This window comes from Mauremys mutica, chromosome 5 (assembly GCF_020497125.1).
Source record: "Mauremys mutica isolate MM-2020 ecotype Southern chromosome 5, ASM2049712v1, whole genome shotgun sequence".
NCBI lineage: Eukaryota > Metazoa > Chordata > Testudines > Geoemydidae > Mauremys > Mauremys mutica.
The window spans coordinates 136051736-136072261 of record NC_059076.1 but is presented as its reverse complement, the minus strand read 5'-3'; the positions used below and the strand labels follow the sequence as shown (position 1 = coordinate 136072261).

Here is a 20526-nt window from a genome sequence, read left to right as displayed (position 1 = left end):
CAGGCCTCCAGATCCGAGTGGCCCTGGTGCCTGTTAGTCCCTGTGGAAATTGTAGTGTCCCAATGAGCTGCTGACGCTCAGGTCCTGGCTTTGTGGTGAGGGCTTCTAATCTGCACATTGTAGATCCTTTTCGCTATGGCACGACCACTATTGTTATTTATATTGCTGTAGCACCTATTGCGCTAGACACTGTACATGCCCATAGTAACGAACTGAGTTAATTGACAGACAGAAGAGAGAAAAAGGTGGGAGGAAACCTGTATTAACCTGTATCCCCATTTTACAGATGGAGAACTGAGGCATAGCGATACTAAGGCCTGTTCTACACTTAAAAACTAGATCAACCTAGCTATGCCACTCATACCATGATTAGGTCAACGTAAGCCCTAGACATGGCTATGTTGACGGGAGAATTCTTTCATCATCTAGCTACTGTTTCTCAGAGATGTGGGTTAACTATACTGACCAAAAACAAAAAACAAACAAACAAAAAACACAACCACCACCTGTCTACGTAGGAAGAGTCTATGCTATGGAATTACACCAAGATTTTTCATTTACCAAAAAACCGAGTAACTGAAAAATTTTGGAAATGGTTTCCAATTTTTTTTAAAAATGTGAAAACCAAATTAAAAAGTTGAGAAAGCAGAGTTTTTAATGGAAAAAAAATCTGGTTTTTGGGTGGAGGATGAAAGGAGGAAAAGATACTTTGCAACAACAAAATATTTTGTTTAAAAGGTTGACAGCTGATCACCCAACTCATCACAGGGGGACACTTTGTATGTACCGAATGAGGCATCAGGGGCTGAACAGTATCAGAGTTAGAGGGCAATGGCAAAAATTTGTTGATGCTCACAGAAGGAGGATGTCTGCCTACTCTGGGTACTCTGTGGCAAATTACACCTGCATTCTGCAGCGAGATTCTGATGCAGCAGCTTCTGTCTATTAAAAATTGAGGTTTTCACTGCAGGAATGTATCTCACTAGGCTTGAAAGGATGAGCTTTTTAGTAGTAAATGTCAATTTCACCGTGCTCTCACAAAGTGACCAAAAAATATTTCCATCAATAATAATCCAAATTTACAACAGGGAAAAGAAGAAAAAAATTGTGCATTCGTTTGATTTGAAGATACTTACTTTGTGTATTTTGACAGGTGATGTTGACAGTTTCTGCTTTAACGATTATAAAGCCTTCATTTTTCACATCTCGGTGCCTACTGTCATTAAAATAATTATTGTCTGACCTCACCCATTATCTGCCTCCCCCATAATTTTCTGTGAAAATATAAATTGATAAAAATAAAAAAGCTTAAAAATAAACAGTGATCTTCTCCACTGAAATTATAAGAATTGAATTCTGACAGACCTATATATAGTCTGACTCCCCCGGCTGGGTTGGTGACAAAGAATTGAATCCCAGATACGTAGATTTAAAAGCATGAGCCTCCACTACCTGAGCTAAAACCATCACCTCTGTTAAATTCAGTCAGAAGGCCACTCACAAACCTCTGTATGGTCGAGCTACAAGAGTCACCCCATGTGAGCCTGGGTTCTAAGTGGAAAATGAATAATGCACTAAGCATAGAAGGCCATGGGTCTTGTTCGCTGTTGAATTCAATTTATCTTACCTTATCGTCACATTCTGTATTGGTGCATAAATGCTTCTTAGACATTGTCAGGAGGTGAAAGCTACAGGATTTAATCGCTGGATTAGGGATGGATTTCAGCTCCTAGGAAGGGACTGGAGACAACTGGGGGATTGGGGACTAAACACTACGGCTAAATGTTTCTGTTAAAATGATCAGCAGTGAAATAGTCAATGGTATTGATGTTTGAACTATCATCATGAGGTTCCAGAGTTATCAACCCATTCAGATAAATAATACCGTTCTCCCTTGCAAAAGCTATTGTTTCAGGCTCTTTACAGACTCAGGAAGACAACTCTGCATTAGTAACACGAGTGTTAGATTTTCAAACATTATTCACAACAATAAGGATAGATTTTTTTTTTAAAGTGAGCTTGGATCCTGGAGGACAATTCAGAGGCAAGGGGTGGATTCCATGGCTACAGGGCCTTGGGTTGGGCTAGAACAGTGCGATTAACTCAGTGACCTGTAGAAAGTCAATCATGTGCTCAGTAATTGGTTTTCTTTTCAGATATGACAGAGAAAAAAAACCTCTTTGTACAAATGATTGTTTGGAGAAAGGTCACAGCAATTTGTACATGCTAATCAGTGGTACACACATCAATCATATTCCCTTTTCTTCTTTTCAACAGTATCTGTGTCTTGCAAATGCACGGAAACTGAGCAGGGCACCCCCAGAGAAATCATAAGCCAAGATGGATTTGCCTTTTGTGATGGCTCTGACCAAAGAGATTTTCCTTGGAACTTTGCCAGTGCCCGCCAAAACAGGGCAGCCCTCCTAAAATCTCTCTAGGTCCTTTTGAGTTTGGCATTTATTTTTTCCTGGGGCATCTTATAAATCCATCTATATGAGGGTGTGCTGGGGCAGGAGCTGATTTAGCACTCTGTCACTCAAATCCCCCCAGCATACATTAATTGGGAGTGGGACCTGTTTGCAAAGACAGGCAGTTGATGCCAATTAACTGCGTAGAGATGCAGCTGAGGAGCTAATTGGATGGAAGGCACCCCCCAGCAGCCGGGACTATATAAGCAGACAGGAAGGAGGTGCTAGGGAGGAGTGTATACTGGCTGTTTCCCCAGAAGTAGTGGGGAAGCTGGCTGCTGACAGTAAATGGTATGTAAATAACTCTCCAGGCTGTGGGATATAATAAAGCACAGTGGTGATTAAGAGACCACTGGGAGTTGTGGTGGTCAATCACTGTGGCTGGAAAAGACTCTCTGGGGACCACACCCTGGTGTTTGCTGCCCAACTGTGAAAATAAGAAACGTGTGTTCATTTCCCCTGGGAGATAAAGTATCTTTGTGCACCCTCAATCATGTGAATATGCTAATGTGAGAGACCATAAGTAATATCAAGGGAGAGTGACCCCAATCTTCAAAAGCGGGCTCTGATTGGGTGGCCTCGTTTTTGGGCGCTCAGCTTGAGATGCCTTAAATGGGCCAGATTTTCACAAGTGCTGAACGCTGGCATCTCCTGCTGACTTCAGCAGCCTCTGCAGAAGCTCAGTGCCTCTGAAAACCAGTCCCCAGGCTGTCAAGTTGAAGAGACTGAGAAAATTCTTGGATTCTCCTGGGCCGCAAACGGTTCCACATATCTGTCTCCCCTGGTGGCTAGTGAAATTTTTCCAGTAGCTTTGCTAGTCGCTGAGTTGGCCGCTGCAGCACTGCCAAACTGCTGAGGGCAGGAAGTGAAGAACTCAGAGTCCCCTTTGCAGAGGTTAGCGCTGTCAGTGCCGCTAGACCTGTGAAGTTCTTGGACCCCACTCCAACAATGTGCCAGTCATGCACACTGGACAAAAAGGCAGAGAAAGGTCCAGGTCCCCTTTGCACTCAACTTCTATGTGGAAAGGAGAGAATCTAGCTCTTCATCTTCAGTAGGTGTTGAGGAACCAAAGCAGTGGGCTTGGTTAGGTGCCGTGTCTAAGCAGGATAGGATAGCAAAACCAAGGGAAGAGATCTGTAGCCAGATCTTTTGACCTGAATGTTGTACGCGGTGTGTATCTAACTGTTGGCCTCATCCTGGGCCTTTCTTCCCAAGCTAATATCCCTTAGGGGAACCCAAGCAAGCAGCATGTGATTCCCCCAAACTTCAGCCCGGGGACGGGAAACCTAGGGAGCATTTGCATGCTAATACAGAAATAGATTGGAGGGCTCATTGAAGGCTTCGGTAACCAGGTCTGGCTTTGCAGAGGCAGCAGGCAGTGTAAAGCGTATGGGGACACAGGCAAGGTGGCTGGATTTGAAAGAGAGGGGCATTTAGTGGATGTTTCAGAGACACTGTAGTCCAGAAGCCTGAGCATGGGATGGGCAGCTGGGAACTCATCTTGTAAGACACTATCTACAGAGCAGCTGGGAGGTGCGATTCCCAGCACGGGTAGAGAGATGCGTGCTTGCTTGATCCAGCTAGTATGCTAAAAATAGCAGCGTAGCCAGGGTGACCCAGACAGTAGTGTGGGGTAGCTGTGCCAGTACGATCCCCCTCCCACCCCCATGTCTCTGGGTACATACTTGAGCTGCTAGCCTGCATTGGCATTCATGCCACTGCACCCCGCTGCCATTTCTAGGGTTAGTTCGAGCAGCCCTGGTACATGTCTGGCTTCACCTCGTAGCTGCTGTGTAGACGTACCCTAACTGACTCCGTGTGATGCTGGGCAAATCACTCCACCTTTTGGTTTCCTCAGTTTCCCCTCTCTATAAAATGGGATCAATGCTGCTTATTCATCTCACCGGGGGAGGCCAAGGGTTGTTAGAGCCCAATCCTGTGAGCTGCTGAGTCTTACACCAAGATCAGTGGAGGCTGATGGTACTTAGCAGGTTGTCCCCAATTTAAGTTCTTGGGTACATATCTGATCGGTGACTGTAAAGCAACATGGCAATTCGCAGCAGTATATATGTGTTTATGAAAAATACCCCATTCACATCTGCAAAGTGCTTCAATACCTTCTTTTGGTGGAATTGTGATTTATTATCATTGTGACTCACTTGCATTACACTTTGGGATATGACGTGTCCTGGGTAGTAACTGTATGTATTGTTGTTGGGAGAACTAGTTCCAGAAGCACATTCCTCCGAGCATCAGGGACTGTCAGCTCTGCAGCTAGGGAATATTTGCATTCTACAGCCCCGCCGCACCCGCACACCAAACATGAGACTGTTTTTGTCACCCCAAGAAGTGTCCTCAGCTGATCACGCTGTCAGCTGAAGAATTTGAGAACTCCCCCCTAGAGTGCAAGTGAGGGGAAATGATGCTCAAATAATTGCGCTCGGTTCCATCTGGAGATGGTGTAAGGAGTAAGTTAGAATGATAATGCCAATGGTTATTGCCTGTATGAATAAATCTCATCACATTTCCTTAACATTATCTCCTGTGTGACTATCACAGAGGAATAGACGATTCATCCTGAAGTGCCTAACTGTAAATATAAGGCTGTTCAGATACCTGTTGGTGGTGGGTAAAGCTCTGGGCTGGCTGACCCGCCTCCACTCCAAAGGAAGAGGGCGATAACATTTCCACGGCTTAGCCAGATCAGGAGCTAGTACTGGGGGAATTGCAAGAGGCTGGCTAGCAGTTCAGATCCTCACCCTGTTTTCCAGCCCAAAGGGTTTCAGCTATCAGGCCCTGTGGTGATAGGGAGCAGTACAGAACTGTGAGAGAAGAGACTTCAGTTTGGGAACTTTCCCAGGAAAAGCTTTCTTAGGAGGAGAGTAATGAGAGTTCGGACTGGTTTCTTCCCCTTCAGAAGTAGCAAGCGACATAGTGGCATCTAGTGAAATCATTTTTTTTCCACACAACTTTGCAAATAGCAGAGATTCATTTTGGGGACAGCCCTAAAGACTGCTAGTATCAGGGCTGCCCGGGGGGGGGCAAGTGGGGCAATTTGCCCTGGGCCCTGCAGGGGCCCCCATGAGAATATAGTATTCTGTAGTATTGCAACTTTTTTTTTTATGGAAGGGGCCTCTGAAATTGCTTTGCCCCAGGCCCTGTGAATCCTCTGGGCGGCCCTGGCTAATATCAAGAGGATTCATTTAGCTCAAGTGGTAAAAGCTGGTGTGTTTGTTGCTGAAGGACCCCCGTTCTAATCCTGACTCCCCAGTTTTATGTGTGCATCGGATTTATCTACCTTAATCATTAGGTCTGTTTCCAGCATGTGACTTTGTTGCGCTTTGGGAAATTTTATGGTGTCCCAAATAGGGCACTCAAAATCACTAGGTCACTTTTGAAAATCTTGACTTAGATTTTAAATCCCAGCTGGAAAGCAGCACCGCCAACAGGCATATGATAAAACCACAGTCTGTGCTAGCTGCAGAACAAGTGTTGGGTCCCTTTCTGAGCAAAAATTATTTACAGGCACGTGGGACATCCTGTATGTAAATACTGCTATCAGAGCAGGCTAACATACCCGCTCTGGTCCCTAGTCTAGTTTCCAATCCTTATTCCCATTAGCCAAAGGAAATCCCTGACAGCCTGTATTAAAGAAAAGGTTATTGAATGCGGAGTATTACCACTTGCACAATGTGCGTAGACTTTTGTGCAATGAGTTAGGGGATTCTTAGCCTAGTTCCCAGTGGGCAAGTGCCCACATCATACAAAACATTGTCACTGGGAGTGTCAGCAGAGAGGTAACGGGTACCTGTTGAGAGGCTGGGGGAGAGGCACATCAGCTGACTTTCTCAAGAAGAAGTCAGAAGGGAAGAAGTGAGTTGGTGTTCTTATACCGATGGGGAAAACCTCTTCCATTGGTGCAGTCTGTGTCTACACTACAGGTGCTACGGCATCATATGTATGGCACTGTTGCTACGCTGTGGTAGTGCCCGTGGTGTAGACATGGCCTCGGGTCATAATTCAGCTCTCTGTAGTTTGATTTGATTTCTCTCTGTGTTAGTTTCCTCATCCAAAATATGAGGATATTAATTCCTGCCATATGGAGCATTGTGGGGCTTAATTGTGTGCAAGAGACCCTTGGAGTCTCTTAAATAAAAGGTGCTATAGGAGAAGGATGTATTCTTTATTATTATTATTCCAGGTATGATCAGTTCTACATGAGCCACAAATGGCCAAAAATGACTGCATCCAGGGTGCTTCACTTGCTAAAGAAAGGTTTGCTTGTCAGAGATAACCTGGTTTGCTGTTAGAGGAGTCTGCCACAATGCTTCTGCGGAGGATAATGATCTTCTTGCTTTGTCTCTCCCTGCCCTGGGAGAATGTTTAGAACAGAGGGAAGAGAGACAAGTGAGAATAAGGAGGTGCCTAGGGCAGTTATTTATATTGCTCATCAGATAGCAGCAGCTCCACAAAAGAAACATTTCTCTCCTTTGGAGGACAGAAAAAAGCAAGAGCATGGTGACCTGATAGCTAGTCTGTCCCTGAAAGAGAAAGCAGACAGAAGGGAACGGTTGCTTGATTTTCTATTGTACTGCTTCAGATTGCAGTGTCAGATCTGGGAAGGAACATACTGCCTTGGGAAGGGACAGGGTGAAATCATACCAGGAATGGGTGAGGAGTTAGATGCATGTCTCTGGCATCTGTAAGGCCCAGGAGGTCTCAAACTGTGGCCTGCAGACATGGTAGACAGCTCTATGCTGCTACCCAGCAGGTGTTATAGCTAGCTTGCACTCCACTGTCTACAACCTGGTGAAGACATACCCCACAGGAAGTCCCACCTCAAGGGGTCTGACAAGCAGCAGCCTCATGGCTCCTGATTGGCTCTCTGCCCTATATAAACCCAAGGGGCATTCTAGGAAGTCAGAGACATCTCATCTGGTTTTGACATCAGCTTGATTTGGACCTTGCCTACTGACCCTGAAACCTGTCTTGGACTCTGGTCCTTCATATTGATGCTGGCCTGGAACTTGACTACAAACTCCTCTGTGAGTCTCAGCTGCAGGTTTGACAGCTATTTTACTCCAAAAGCTGCTTAACTGCTTCTTACATGTATCCTGAATAAAGCTTGATGCCCTGCCCACTCATTTTAGCAAGGCTGGAGACCAAGGCCATGCTTGCTGATAGACCCTAGCACCATTGGCATAATAGTATGACCCCTGTTACATCCTTGTTTTCATTCTCTGGGCAATATTTGCAATTGTCCATTTGACAGGGATGCCTAGGAAAAGTACCTGTATGGGGAGAAGGTTTCACTAGGAGAGCGCTCTTCAGTCTAGCAGACAGAGGCATAACAAGACCCAGTGGGTGGAAACTGAAGTTAGACAAATTCAGGTTAGAAATAAAGGCAGACATTTTTAACAGTGAGAGTAATTAACCATTGGAACAATTTACCAGAGATATGATGGGGTCTCTGTCACCTGAAGTCTTTAAATCAAGACTGATATCTTTCTAAAAGATTTCCTCTAGCTCACCCAGAAGTTATGGGCTCGATGCAGAAATTACTGGGTAAGATTCTAGTGGTCAGACTAGATGATCACACATTTGGGCCTTTAAAATCCATGAAAAGCTTGTCCAGATCATATCTGTTCTGGAAAGTCTACACTGAGCACAAGTGATCATGTCTCTTTAGTGGCTGGCTAGCCTGAGCATAGATAAATGCCTACAACTGAGTACTGACTAATTGATTTTCTCCTTTAACTCAAGTAGTAGAAGCTTGTGCTTTTGATGCTGAAGAACATAATAAGAATCGCTATACTGCCCCCCACTACAGAAAGGATGTGGGCCCCCCACTACAGAAAGGATGTGGACAAATTGGAGAGAGTCCAGTGGAGGGCAACAAAAATGATTAGAGGGCTGGGCACATGACTTGTAAGGAGAGGCTGAGGGAGCTGGGCTTATTTAGTCTGCAGAAGAGAAGAGTGAAATGGTATCTGATAGCAGCCTTCAACTACCTGAAGCGGGGTCCAAAGAGGATGGATCTAGACTGTTCTCAATGGTACTTGATGACAGAACAAGGAGCAATGGTCTCAAGTTGCAGTGGGGGAGGTTGGATATTGAAAACACTATTTCACTAGCAGGGTGGTGAAGCACTGGAATGGGTTACCTAGGGAGGTGGTGGAATCTCCATCCTTAGAGGTTTTTAAGTTCAGACTTGACAAAGCCCTGGCTGAGATGATTTAGTTGGTGTTGGTCCTGCTTTGAGCAGAGGGTTGGACTAGATACCTCCTGAGGTCCCTTCCAGCCTTGATATTCTATGATTCTAGAACAGGGGTTCTCACACTGGGGGTCAGGACCCCTCAGGGGGTTGTGAGGTTATTACATGGGGGGAGGGGTCACGAGCTGTCAACCTCCAACCCAAACCCCACTTTGCCTCCAGCATTTATAATGGTGTTAAATATATGAGAGTGGTTTTTAATTTGTAAGGGAGGGTCGCACTCAGAGGCTTGCCGTGTGAAAGGGGTCACCAGTACAAAAGTTTGAGAACCACTGTTCTAGAACAATAGTCCATCTAGCCCAATATCCTGTCTTTGGACAGTGGCCAGTGCCAGATGCTTCAGAGGGAACTAACAGAACAGGGCAATCAGCAAGTGACCCATTCCTTGCCATCCACTCTCTTCTTCTGGTTTAGGTATACCCAGAGCATGGGGTTGTCCCTGACCATCTTGGCTAATGGCCATTGATGAGCCTATCCTTCACGAACTTCTCTAATTCTTTTTTGAATCCAGTTATAGTTTTGGCCTTCACAACATCCTCGGTCAACTAATTCCTCATGTGGACTGTGCATTGTGTGAAGAGATACTTCTTTATGTATATTTCAAACCTCGTTGCCTATTAATACCATTGGGTGACCCCCCGCCCGGTTCTTGCATTACGTGAAGGAGTAAATAACACTTTCACTTTCTCCACACCATTCATGATTTGATTGTCCTCTATCATATCTTTCTCCCCCTTAGTTGTCTCTTTTCTAAGCTAAACAGGCCCAGCCTTTTCAATCTCTCCTCAAATGGAAGCTATATCCTACCCTCAATCATTTTTGTTGCCCTTCTCTGTACTGTTTCCTATTCTAATAGATCTTTTTTGAGATGAGGTGACCAGAACTGCATGCAGTGTTCAAGGTGTGGGCGTACCATGGAATTATATAGTGACTTTATGATATTTTCTGTCTTATCATCTATCCCTTTCCTAATGGCTCCTACCATTCTGTTAGCTTCTTTGACTGCCGCTGCACATTGAGTGGATGTTTTCAGAGAACTACCCATGATGACTCCAAAACCCTTCTTGAGTGGTAACAGCTAATTTAGAGCCCATCATTCTGTATGTATAATTGGGATTGTTTTCCAGTGAGGTAAGAACATAAAAATGGCCGTACCGGGTCAGACCAAAGGTCCATCTAGCCCAGTATCTGTCTACCGACAGTGGCCAATGCCAGGTGCCCCAGAGGGAGTGAACCTAACAGGCAATGATCAAGTGATCTCTCTCCTGCCATCCATCTCCATCCTCTGACGAACAGAGGCTAGGGACACCATTCTTACCCATCCTAGCTAATAGCCATTTATGGACTTAGCCACCATGAATTTATCCAGTCCCCTTTTAAACATTGTTATAGTCCTAGCCTTCACAACCTCCTCAGGTAAGGAGTTCCACAAGTTGACTGTGCGCTGCGTGGTCTCTTCCAACTCTAATTTTCTGTGATTCTATGATTTAATGTGGTGACTGAAATGAGCATTTGCCATACCCCAGTTAAATTAATGAACTGTAGTTTATTGTCCCTTTATATTCGTTGCTTCGTTAATAGTTTCTATGAGTGTTGCAGAAGAGGGCTGCATACCGCAGGGAGACGTCTCTCTGGGGAACTTGGGAGTTGCAGGGTGCTGTTTGTTACCTGCAAGGCAAGGTTTGGACTGGCAGAGCCCTGAAGAGTTTGTTGGCAGGGCAGACAAGCTGGTGTGTCAGTGGGTTGTCACACAGCTTAGGAGTAGCAAAACTCTCATTTGCTGAGGCTGGGCGGGATAACACAAGAACTCAATTCTGGGAACCCCAGCAGATTGTCACGCTGGCAGACGGGTTCCGGGGAAAAGTGGGACTGGGAGGGTGCTGGAGTCACTCTGCAAAAAGTAAGTGGGTGAGAAGTCAGGGTGTGACTTGCATGCTTGTCGGCTGGCTGTTGATGCTCTGGCTTATAGCCTTGACCACCTAGCATGTGAGGCATGCAGAACTGCAGGGCAGGTGATGATACAACCCCTTACTGGTCTCAGTTGACCCCCACAGCAACCTGTCAGCTGGATTTTGCTGGCCACAGCACACAGTCCCCCTCTGAGGACTGAAAATAATAATAAAAAACCCAGCATGGGCCACTAATGCTAGAGGGCAAAAAAAAAAAACTAAGAGAGGAAACTTTCTTTCCCTTTGTTTGTCCAGAGTAAGTTTAGTTATTGGTTCCGCTGCAGCTTGGCTATCCAGGATAGGGTCCTATCCCCAGACGGTGGAAAATGGCCAAGCTGCAGTCAATGGAGCTAGGCCAATTGATACCAGCTGAGGAACCGGTTCTTCCTATTTTGTGTCTCTCTGGTGACCTCTTTGGTGTTGCCTGGTATGCCAGGTACATGGGGCAAAATGAGGAGCAGGGGAGCCTCCAATTGTCCAGTACATCAGATTAGCACCCACAAGTTTGAACGCATCTTTGAATCCTCCAAACACTGGTGAGAAGGGGCCATTCCTCAGGAGATTCCTGCTTCTGGAGAATGCCTCTTGAGTAGCCTCTGCTGATGTATTTTGGTACTTGCCACTTCAAGTACTGACAGGACCTGGGAAGCTGGGGGAGGTATGTGGTTGGGAAGGTGGGGATAAGGAGAAACAGGGAAGGAACAGCAGGCACCTCCCCCACGACAAGTCCCTTCTACGCAACTGCCAGAACATTGCCGGAGAATACTTCATCGTAGGCTTTGAGATCTATAGTTACCCAGAGCAGCACTGCCGTCGGAGTGATTCATAGATTGAAACTGCACCTGTGATGTAGCTGGGGCTTGGTCCATTAACTGCTTTGAAAGTTAGGACCAAGGCCTGTAGCCGACTGGCAGCCAGTGGAGACTTGAGGCCAGGCTTGATGTGCTCATGGTGGCCTGAGCCATGGAGAAGGGTGGGTAGCTGCATTCTGGACCAGCTGGAGCCTGTGCATGGTCTTCACATTCGTGAAGATGCCGTGAATTACAGTGCTCCAGATGGAAGGTGACAAATGGCCGGTTCTCTGTTGGGAGGAAGATTCCTAGTGAGCTGGAGATGAAAGAAGGTCTTTTGGGGGGATGGGGGACAAAAGGCTACCTGGTCCTCCAAACTAAGCGAGAAGTCAAACCAGACCTGGAGCCTTTGACCCATGTTGATGAATGGCTCTATGCCTGTGATGGAAGGTGGGAGACATTTTGGCCAATTCTTTAAAATCTCTCTCCTGTCAGCATCGCTTTGGTCTTGCTGACTCAAACTGAATCCAGGCTGCTCTTCATCCAAGAGCTCACTTCCTGTAGAGGCATTGACATTTTGGCAAAGGCAGTGGCTGCATCCGCTGAGAGTGAATTACATAGCTGAGTCTCATCAGCATCCTGTCAGCAGCGGAGCCCCTGGCCTCTCACCATCTCTCCCAAGGGGCTCATGTAGCTCATGTAGAGAACAGGGATAGTATGGATCCCTGCAGGACCCTGGAGGGCTCTCAGAGGAGGTTACCCAGCACCACTCCAAGCTGTACTGGAGAGAAGTGACTGGACCCGCTGTACTGCTAGGCCCTCTTCTACTGCTGTGTCACATAGGTGGGTTGGCTAATACGGTGTGGTCCACTGTGCCAAAGGCTGCAGAGAGGCCCAGCAGTGTGAGCATGGAGATCCTTTCGGCATCCGTGGCCACAAGGTGGTCGGTTTTAGTGCCACTAGAGCTGTCTCTGTGCTGAGCCCTGGTCTGAAACGTAATTGTGAGGCATCCAGGAATTTGACTGAATGTCGCATGTCACTGCAGCTTGGTTCTACCACACAACTTCCTTCTCCTTTTTAACTGAAAACATTTGTGCAAACCTCGAGTTGTAGTGCCAGACTGGAAAATTTGCTTTGCTGTTTCACTGTACCTCAGTATCCCTGTGATGGGGTGAACCTGGCCCCTCGTGGTCCCCTGCTGGAGGCCCACAGTACTACCCCACCCCAGAAAGGAGCAGCAGAGGTGGGTCTTCCAGGCCTACAGAAAGAGGCCTCGTGGAAACAGCCAATCAGAGAAACTCAAGTGAAGAGCTGGATTTAAAGGGCCCGGAGATAAAGCTGAAGGCCATGATGAGGGGAAGACAAACAGTTTCAACTCTTTAATACCGCAGAAGGGATCAATTTTTGATTGTCAAGTATCAGGGGGTAGCCGTGTTAGTCTGTATCCACAAAAACAACAAGGAGTCCGGTGGCACCTTAAAGACTAACAGATTTATTTGGGCATAAGCTTTCGTGGGTAAAAAAACCTCACTTCTTCAGATGCTGTATCTGAAGAAGTGAGGTTTTTTACCCACGAAAGCTTATGCCCAAATAAATCTGTTAATTTTTTACTGTGACTCTACCAGAGGGCTAAGTCATTGAAGACCTGCCTAGCAAGGTTTGCAATCTACAGAGGGTACCAGGAGTGGGGAAAAGATTGCACTACCCCACTCAGCTGCTAAGAGGTAGGCACAAGGTGAGTGCCCCTGTTACAGTCCCTGATTTTTCATCTTCTCATTCTCATAATATTTATTAAATAGCGCCAGTCATGGCCCAGGGCCCTATTATGCTAAGTGCTCTACAAACGCAGAACAGACAGTCCTTGCCCCAAAGAGCTTACCTTCTCCCAGTCCTGCTCCTTGTCCTCTTAATGACCAGCCACTTTTGCCATGACAAGTGATGGGACTACCATAAATTGAGACCAGGCGAGTTGTTGCATGTGTAACCTGGGCCAATCAGAATCTCGTCAGATGAAAAGACTAGTGGACAAACAATCGCAGTGCATGCAGCCCTGTACCTTTAAGCTTAATCCATTATTGTATTTGCCTTCTGACCTGAAGAGGGTGCGTGGGTGGGGAGGTGGGTGTGTATGCAGCATGCAAACTTCCTGCTGGACAAGAAAAATTTAAAGGAAAGTGAATCTCTTCTCCTTACACTTCTCTGAAAGAAAGTAGTAATCCTTTAAAGGCCTCCCTGGTTCAGCTAGATTCTCATAAGTCTTTTCTGGTCACAGACCCCTGCGTCCATCCTCCCCCAAACCAGGACATGACATTTCAAGTTTAAATTAAACAATCCAATTTCACACTTCTTAAACACTGCAATTACCACAGCTGCTGTCTTCCGGAACTCACAAATTAATAGTCAGTAGCTGTATTTTCCAATCTGCTGGGATTTTTAGAAGATGCGAGTCCAAGACCTGATCCCATCACTCCTGAATCTGGATCCAAACAACCCATATCTGGGGGCTCCAGATTTTTTTTCAACCTTCATCTCTCTCTGAATAAGCACCCAAGACCACTCCATGAAAACATCAGTCATCAGCAGGGAGTGAACGGTGTTCTTCAGCCATCAGGCCGTAAGTGAATTGGGATTGGACAAAATCTAAAACTTTTTAAAAAATCAAACTTGTTTTACTCTTAACCCTTTGCTATGCCATGCGATAGGCCCAAGACAAAGTTTGGCTCAAATCTGGACTATCCCCACGTGTGGAGGGTGCATATCTGGGATGGGGGGATAGAATCATGGATACTCCTTCCCTCAGACATGTCAAAATAAAAACAATGGTGGCTCTGTCTGGGATGAAAAGGGCCTTTGCTTGGCTGTTTAACTACTCTTGAAAAGTATCAGAGGGGTAGCCGTGTTAGTCTGGTTCTGAAAAAGCAGCAAAGAATCCTGTGGCACCTTATAGACTAACAGACGTTTTGCAGCATGAGCTTTCGTGGGTGAATACCCACTTCTTCGGATGCAAGTCCAAAGTGCTCTTGCATCCGAAGAAGTGGGTATTCACCCACGAAAGCTCATGTTGCAAAACGTCTGTTAGTCTATAAGGTGCCACAGGATTCTTTGCTGCTTTTACTCTTGAAAACCAATTCTATTGAAAACAGGGTGCCCCACACGCACAAGAGACCGGATGGGGCCCGTTTCATGCAATTTTTAGACTGACCTAACCAGGAAAAAAGGAGGGTGTGGGTTGAATGAAACCAAATATTGTAACACCCCAGTCTGTGAGCTGACCGTGGTTGGATATAATGCATGCTGGATTTTGTACAGTTTACTGATCCATTGTGTGGTATAACAGCTTAAGCACGGAGCCTGTATAGTTTTAAATACATGATCCTCATTCCCCTCAGGAGCTTGATATCCCAGTGATTACATTCTCCTAATGTCAATGAACATCTTCCGAGTGCCTCTCTGTATTGATCCTTAAGTATCTGCCAGATGGGGCTTGTTAGCTAGTTTATCAGCTAGCTATTGGGTTAAACACAGCGGCATGGTAACAAAACGTTTATTTGGACCCACTTCATACTACATGGCTAAGCATTAGAAATGCCATTGGTATTCTAATAGAACGGATGGTGAATTCCTTTGCTGTACAGTGCCGTGTCATAGCATTGGTCAGGATGAATTCAGCTGCTACCCATACGAATGGAATACGGACCCCCTTATGGGAATCTTGTTAGCTAGTCACTGGTTATGGTGCAGCATGCGCTTTGATCTCTTAGAACAGTGTTATTCATTCGCTTTTCCGGGCTACTCTAATGAATTGTTTTGTACTAGGCTTGGGCATATTAGTTCAGATAAAACAAAAACCTCCACGTCATTGCCCCAAACTCAAATTGCTCTGACCTAGTTAGGTAACTGTCCCTTGTGATGCTTCCTGGGGGTTCCCAGGGTTGGGAGGCACCTCACTCTCTCCTGCCTTTAGCCTGAGGTAGCCTTGTCTGTGCCTGCTGGGGTCAGTTTGCACTTGGCTACCCTATGTCCAGATTATTGCCACTGAGACCATGAATATACCTGCTTTCACTTCATGTTCCTCCATGGGCTTCCTGTTGTCTTGGTCAAGTTCAAGCTCTTCATCTTGATCTCCAAGGCTCTGCCCAGCTCCAACCTACATCTCTGGTCTCCGTACACTTCCATCCCTTTCTCCCACTCTTAACTCCCCACTTCCTTTCATGCTCACCCTTCCTCCTGAAATGCCCTCCCCATCCTGGTGTGGCAGCCCTACTTTCATACTTCAAACCCCTTCTGAGACCTCGCCTCTACCTTGTTAGACCATCAGTGCCAACCACTTCCATAAAGTGCCTTCTCCCACTCACTGTAATAAACGCTGACGCTTAGAATCACCCTCTACTTTCCCGTCATGTCTGATTGGTGTCATCTGTCTAGTTACATTGAAAATGCATCGGGACAGCTGTCCCATCTTCTACTTTGCCTTGCACTCAAGAAATAATAGCAGCTGGAAGCTGATGTGCCAGGATGACGTGAGTTCTCAGGGGATTGAGACTGATGGGGAAGCAGAAAGTATCAGAAATCGCAGGAGAGAGCCTGTTCGTTCAAGGCTTCCATCCTAACAGGGCAGATCCAAGGGGCTTAGATAGTCCAGACAAGCATCCAAACTTCTGAGCACTTCACTAAGCTACTGAACCTTATGATGCTTGCCTGCCATCAGCCTGTAGGTCTGAGGAAACCAGCTTGAACGTTCAGCAAAAAACTCAGGGGAAGTTGAGATAAGGGGTCAAAATGCCATTTGCACATCACTGCAGGCCTTAAAGCCTTAACTGCTGAACGAACAGCATGTTTAATTTTTAATATACAAAATGTGCCCATCTCATGGTCCATAGGCCATGATGTTCTCTATTTAAAACCAATGCATGGGTGTTGTTGAGCAATGACCAATTCCTCCTACTTTGGGAGAAAGTTTGAGAGAAGAGGTCTTGTACCATGCCCTACTGGTGGACTGTCTGAATTCCAGATAAATTCAGTGCTAGGGTAAGCAGGTGCCAGTGTGCTAACACGAATGGAGTTGCACCTCTTTACACCAATGGCAAGGTTGGCTCCAACACTGTCGGTGCAGCAGGAATGCAAATTCCAAACCTGAGGGTGCTTCGTTGAGAGAGACTTGCCCCCAGCCTGCAGATTCTCCAACTCTTTATCTTTGGTTCAAGACTGTTTGCCTTTTTTGGACGTTATACTTCAACCAAACACAAGTATTAGGCTCAATACAGAGGTAACTGGGTGAAATGTAATGGCCTGTGATATGCTGGAGGCCAGATTAGGTGATCTAATGGTCCTTTCCAGCCATAACCTCTGTGAACCTGTGAATACTCAGATCTAGGGACTGTTGGCAAGAGCTCCTCCAGTGTCATGGGTAGATAGATGTCATGCTGCAGGGATGGGAGTGACTATGCTAATATGATGAGAAGGTATCCTATATACTTCTAGTGAGGACTCACTGCCCCAGTGTTCTCCAATCAGCCTGCCTTCTGTGTGTTCCTTCACCATTCCACTGGATGCAAGAGGGAAAGAGGCTTTCTCTCTATGGGGACCACCCTATATCTTATTGATCACAAGAATGGCCATACTGGAACAAACCAAATGTTCATCTAGCCCAGTATCCTATCTTCCAACAGTGGCCAATGCCCAGTGCTTCAGAGGGAATGAACAGAACAGGGGATCATCAAATGATCCATCCCCTGTCTCCCATTCCCAGCTTCTGGCAAACAGAGACTAAGGATACCATTCCTGTCCATCCTGGCTAATATCCTCCATGAATTTATCTAGTTCTTTTTTTAACTGTGTTATAGTCTTGACCTTCACAACATCCTCTGGCAAAGAGTTCCACAGGTTGACTGTGTACTGTGTGAAGAAATACTTCCTTTTGTTTGTTTTAATACCTGTTGCCTTTTAATTTCATTGAGTGACCCCTAGTTCTTGTTATGAGAAGGAGTAAATAACACTTCCTTATTTACTTTTTCCACGCCACTCATGATTTTATAGACCTCTATCATATCCCCCACCCTTAGTCGTCTCTTTTCCAAGCTGAAAAGTCCCTCTTATTAATCTCTCCTCATATGGAAGCTGTTCCATACCCCTAATCATTTTTGTTGTCCTTTTCTGAAACTTTTCCAATTCCAATATATCTTTTTTGAGATGGGGCGACCACATCTGCACGCAGTATTCAAGATGTGGGTGTACCATGGGTTTATATAGAGGCAACATGAGATTTTCTGTCAGAGAGAGAGAGAGAGAGAGAGGGTCAGATTCTGCACTCAGTCATAAATCTGAGTGATTCCATTAACTTCACTCACTTCAGCTGTACATCAGTGTGATTGAGAGTAGAATTATGTCCGCTGGGGGGAAGGGGCAGGAATTCAAACAACATAAATGTAGGCTCCTTTCAACTGAAATCAGTTTCATCAAGTCTGAACTTCGGCTGGGGTGTCCACTCGGAGCAAGGGAAAGAGCAACAAGATTATTTTTTTTTTTTTGACCATTGAGACAGCTTGAATTGCAATTGAAATACACTGGACAGAGATCATATCAGAACGGCGAGATACCGCTGCAATGTCCTTTGGAAATGTGAGTGACAAAGAATTTCCAAACCACAATGGAAAGCAACTACTTGGCCATCAGTGCAAACAAAAACAAATACTGTGGCCCACGTCTCTGGAATGAGGGAACTTTCTAATCTAGGCAGTACATTTTCTCTTTCCTTTATGTACAGATGTTAAAGATATGCCGCTTTGTCATCCCTCTGCCGTGGAAATGAGCCAAATTCTGCTCTGTTACCCTGTTGGAAAGCTGGAGAGACTCCTTGGATTTTATTAGACCTTCACTAGCCTGAGCTGGGAGGGACTCCATTCTTAGTGTGACTCTGGAGGGGAACTCATGTAAACAATGATAGGGTGCTTCAGGGCACTAGTTCATGAGCCCCAGATGGGACCAGGGAGTGTCTATATTGTCTATTGTTCTTTACAGAACAAAATGATATGAAGAAACAACACATGCAAAGATGGGTCCCAAACATCTGTATTTACTAACTGTACGCAATCATAAATGGCCTAGTCACATCAATACTGCTTCTCTGATTGGTTGCTGAAGGCTTCTAGAAACAGAACACAGTGAGCATCAGTGGAGACCTCACAAACTCCTTAAAGGGATTCTACCTGATTTCTATTCACTACCATGTAGAATTAAGGAATTCATGTATTTTAAAGCCAGGAGGGATCATTGTGATTGTGACGTTTCACTCCATATTCTTTATGAAAATATGCTTATGATATGAATATGACATAACTGAGATGTACTTTATGCAAGATGGGTCTTGTAAGAGATCATTGGAAAGGTTATAATTTACTGAATGGGATTATCCAAGTTGCATGTCTGTATCATTTCTGTCTCCGAAGTTAGGGATATTGACTAAGTATCTGTATTTCAACTATGCTACTTTGGGTGACACCTACTGCTAACACTTCCAGTACAACAATGGAAAAGCCAGACAGGGCTGATGACCCATCAGTGAGGACAATGGACTGTGAATGCTCCATACTGCCACTGACTCATGGACTCCGTGACACAACAGAGTCAGGTGGTCTTGTCACCGAATACTAAACATTACCATGGACTTCTTGTAACTTTCCACTGGAAGGGAAAGGAGGTCAAGTTTGGGAAAGAGCGAATTGCTGCCTTATGTAAATCCGATTTACGGGTGGGGAGGAAGGCAAACGGACTCCTCCTCTCCGTGGCCTCTCTGCCCAAGAAGAAAGATTTCTAAAGCCACCTGAAGGAAAGGCAGAGGGCAGTCCAGACTGAGACGGGGGTCCAGTCTGAAAAGAAATATACCTGGAACTCTGAACCACGGAAACGTTGCAACCTGCCTAAAATAATATTTAGGGTAAGAAATTACTTTTTGTAACCTGTTTCTTAAGTACATTGAGCTTAGCTTGCGTACTTTGTTTTATTTGGTCAGTAATCTGCTTTGTCTTGTCTGTTATCTCTTATAGTCATCTTTTGTAGTTAATAAACGTATTGCTTGTTTATAATATAATCCAGTTTATGTAATTTCTAACTGGGGGAGGGGCAAGAAGTTGTGTATATCTCCCTCCACATTGAGGGAGGAGGCAAATTTCATTAAAACCTTTGGGTTCGTCCCCCTTGAAGGGAGTGGGCAGCAGGGTGTTGGGGCGAGCCCCTAAGGCTGAATCTTTCCAGAGCGGATCTCTGTCTCTGTGCAGCTGGGTGTGGCCCTGCCTGTGTGCTTGACTGGAAGAGGCCTGTGAGCCCAGCCCAGCAAGGCTGGGTAAAGGGGACCCAGGCTGGCAGAACAGGCTGACTCAGTGGCACCCCAGCACATCAGGTGACACCCCAACCCATCCCAGTGATCATCTAGTCTGACCTCCTGTAAAACAAAGACTTCCCTGAATCAATTCTGGCTTCCTGTTATTAATTAGGGCAGCCGTGGGAGGATGGGGAGGGAAGTGGGGTGGGGGTGGGTGAACACACATGCTTTCCCACAAATGTTCTGATCCTAACCACGGTCAAAGATTAAAGGAATCATTGCTCTGAGTTGGGATAAATTATATGATCCGAAATGATACTCAAAACTGAAATGTAGAATGTGTGTCCAATGTCCAGTGCTCTCCGATATCTGCTCAGCGCTCTGCATCCTGCAAGAAACACCTCTCCAATAAACCCTTTACCTAGGGCTGTGTGATGGACTGTATAGAAAACAGCACATAAAATGATTTGGAGAGAGTAGGACAAGGGGGAGGGATAGCTCACTGGTGTGAGTGTTGGCCTGCTAAACCCAGGGTTGTGAGTTCAATCCTTGAGGGGGCCATTTAGGGATCAGGTGCAAAAATCTGTTGGGGGAATGGTCCTCCTTTGAGCAGGGGGTTGGACTAATGACCTCCTGACATCCCTTCCAATCCTGATATTCTAAGACTTACTCTAGTGAGTTAATTTCCACATCTCCAGAGTAATAGTGAGAGCTGTTCCCCAAAGCT

The 20526-nt window shown here is 45.7% G+C and overlaps 1 long non-coding RNA gene across 2 annotated transcripts in view; it reads left to right on the top strand.

Annotated features, from left to right (window-relative positions):
* Nucleotides 1-7398: 7398 nt before the first annotated feature.
* Nucleotides 7399-20526, top strand: part of LOC123371892 — a 35581-nt gene continuing 22453 nt past the window's right edge. The window contains exon 1 of one of the 2 annotated variants that reach the window (XR_006579997.1): nt 7399-7513. This is a non-coding gene — a long non-coding RNA (uncharacterized LOC123371892). Of the gene's footprint in view, nt 7514-19055; nt 19416-20526 lie in introns of those variants that run through there. The other variant, XR_006579996.1, reaches the window with a different exon arrangement.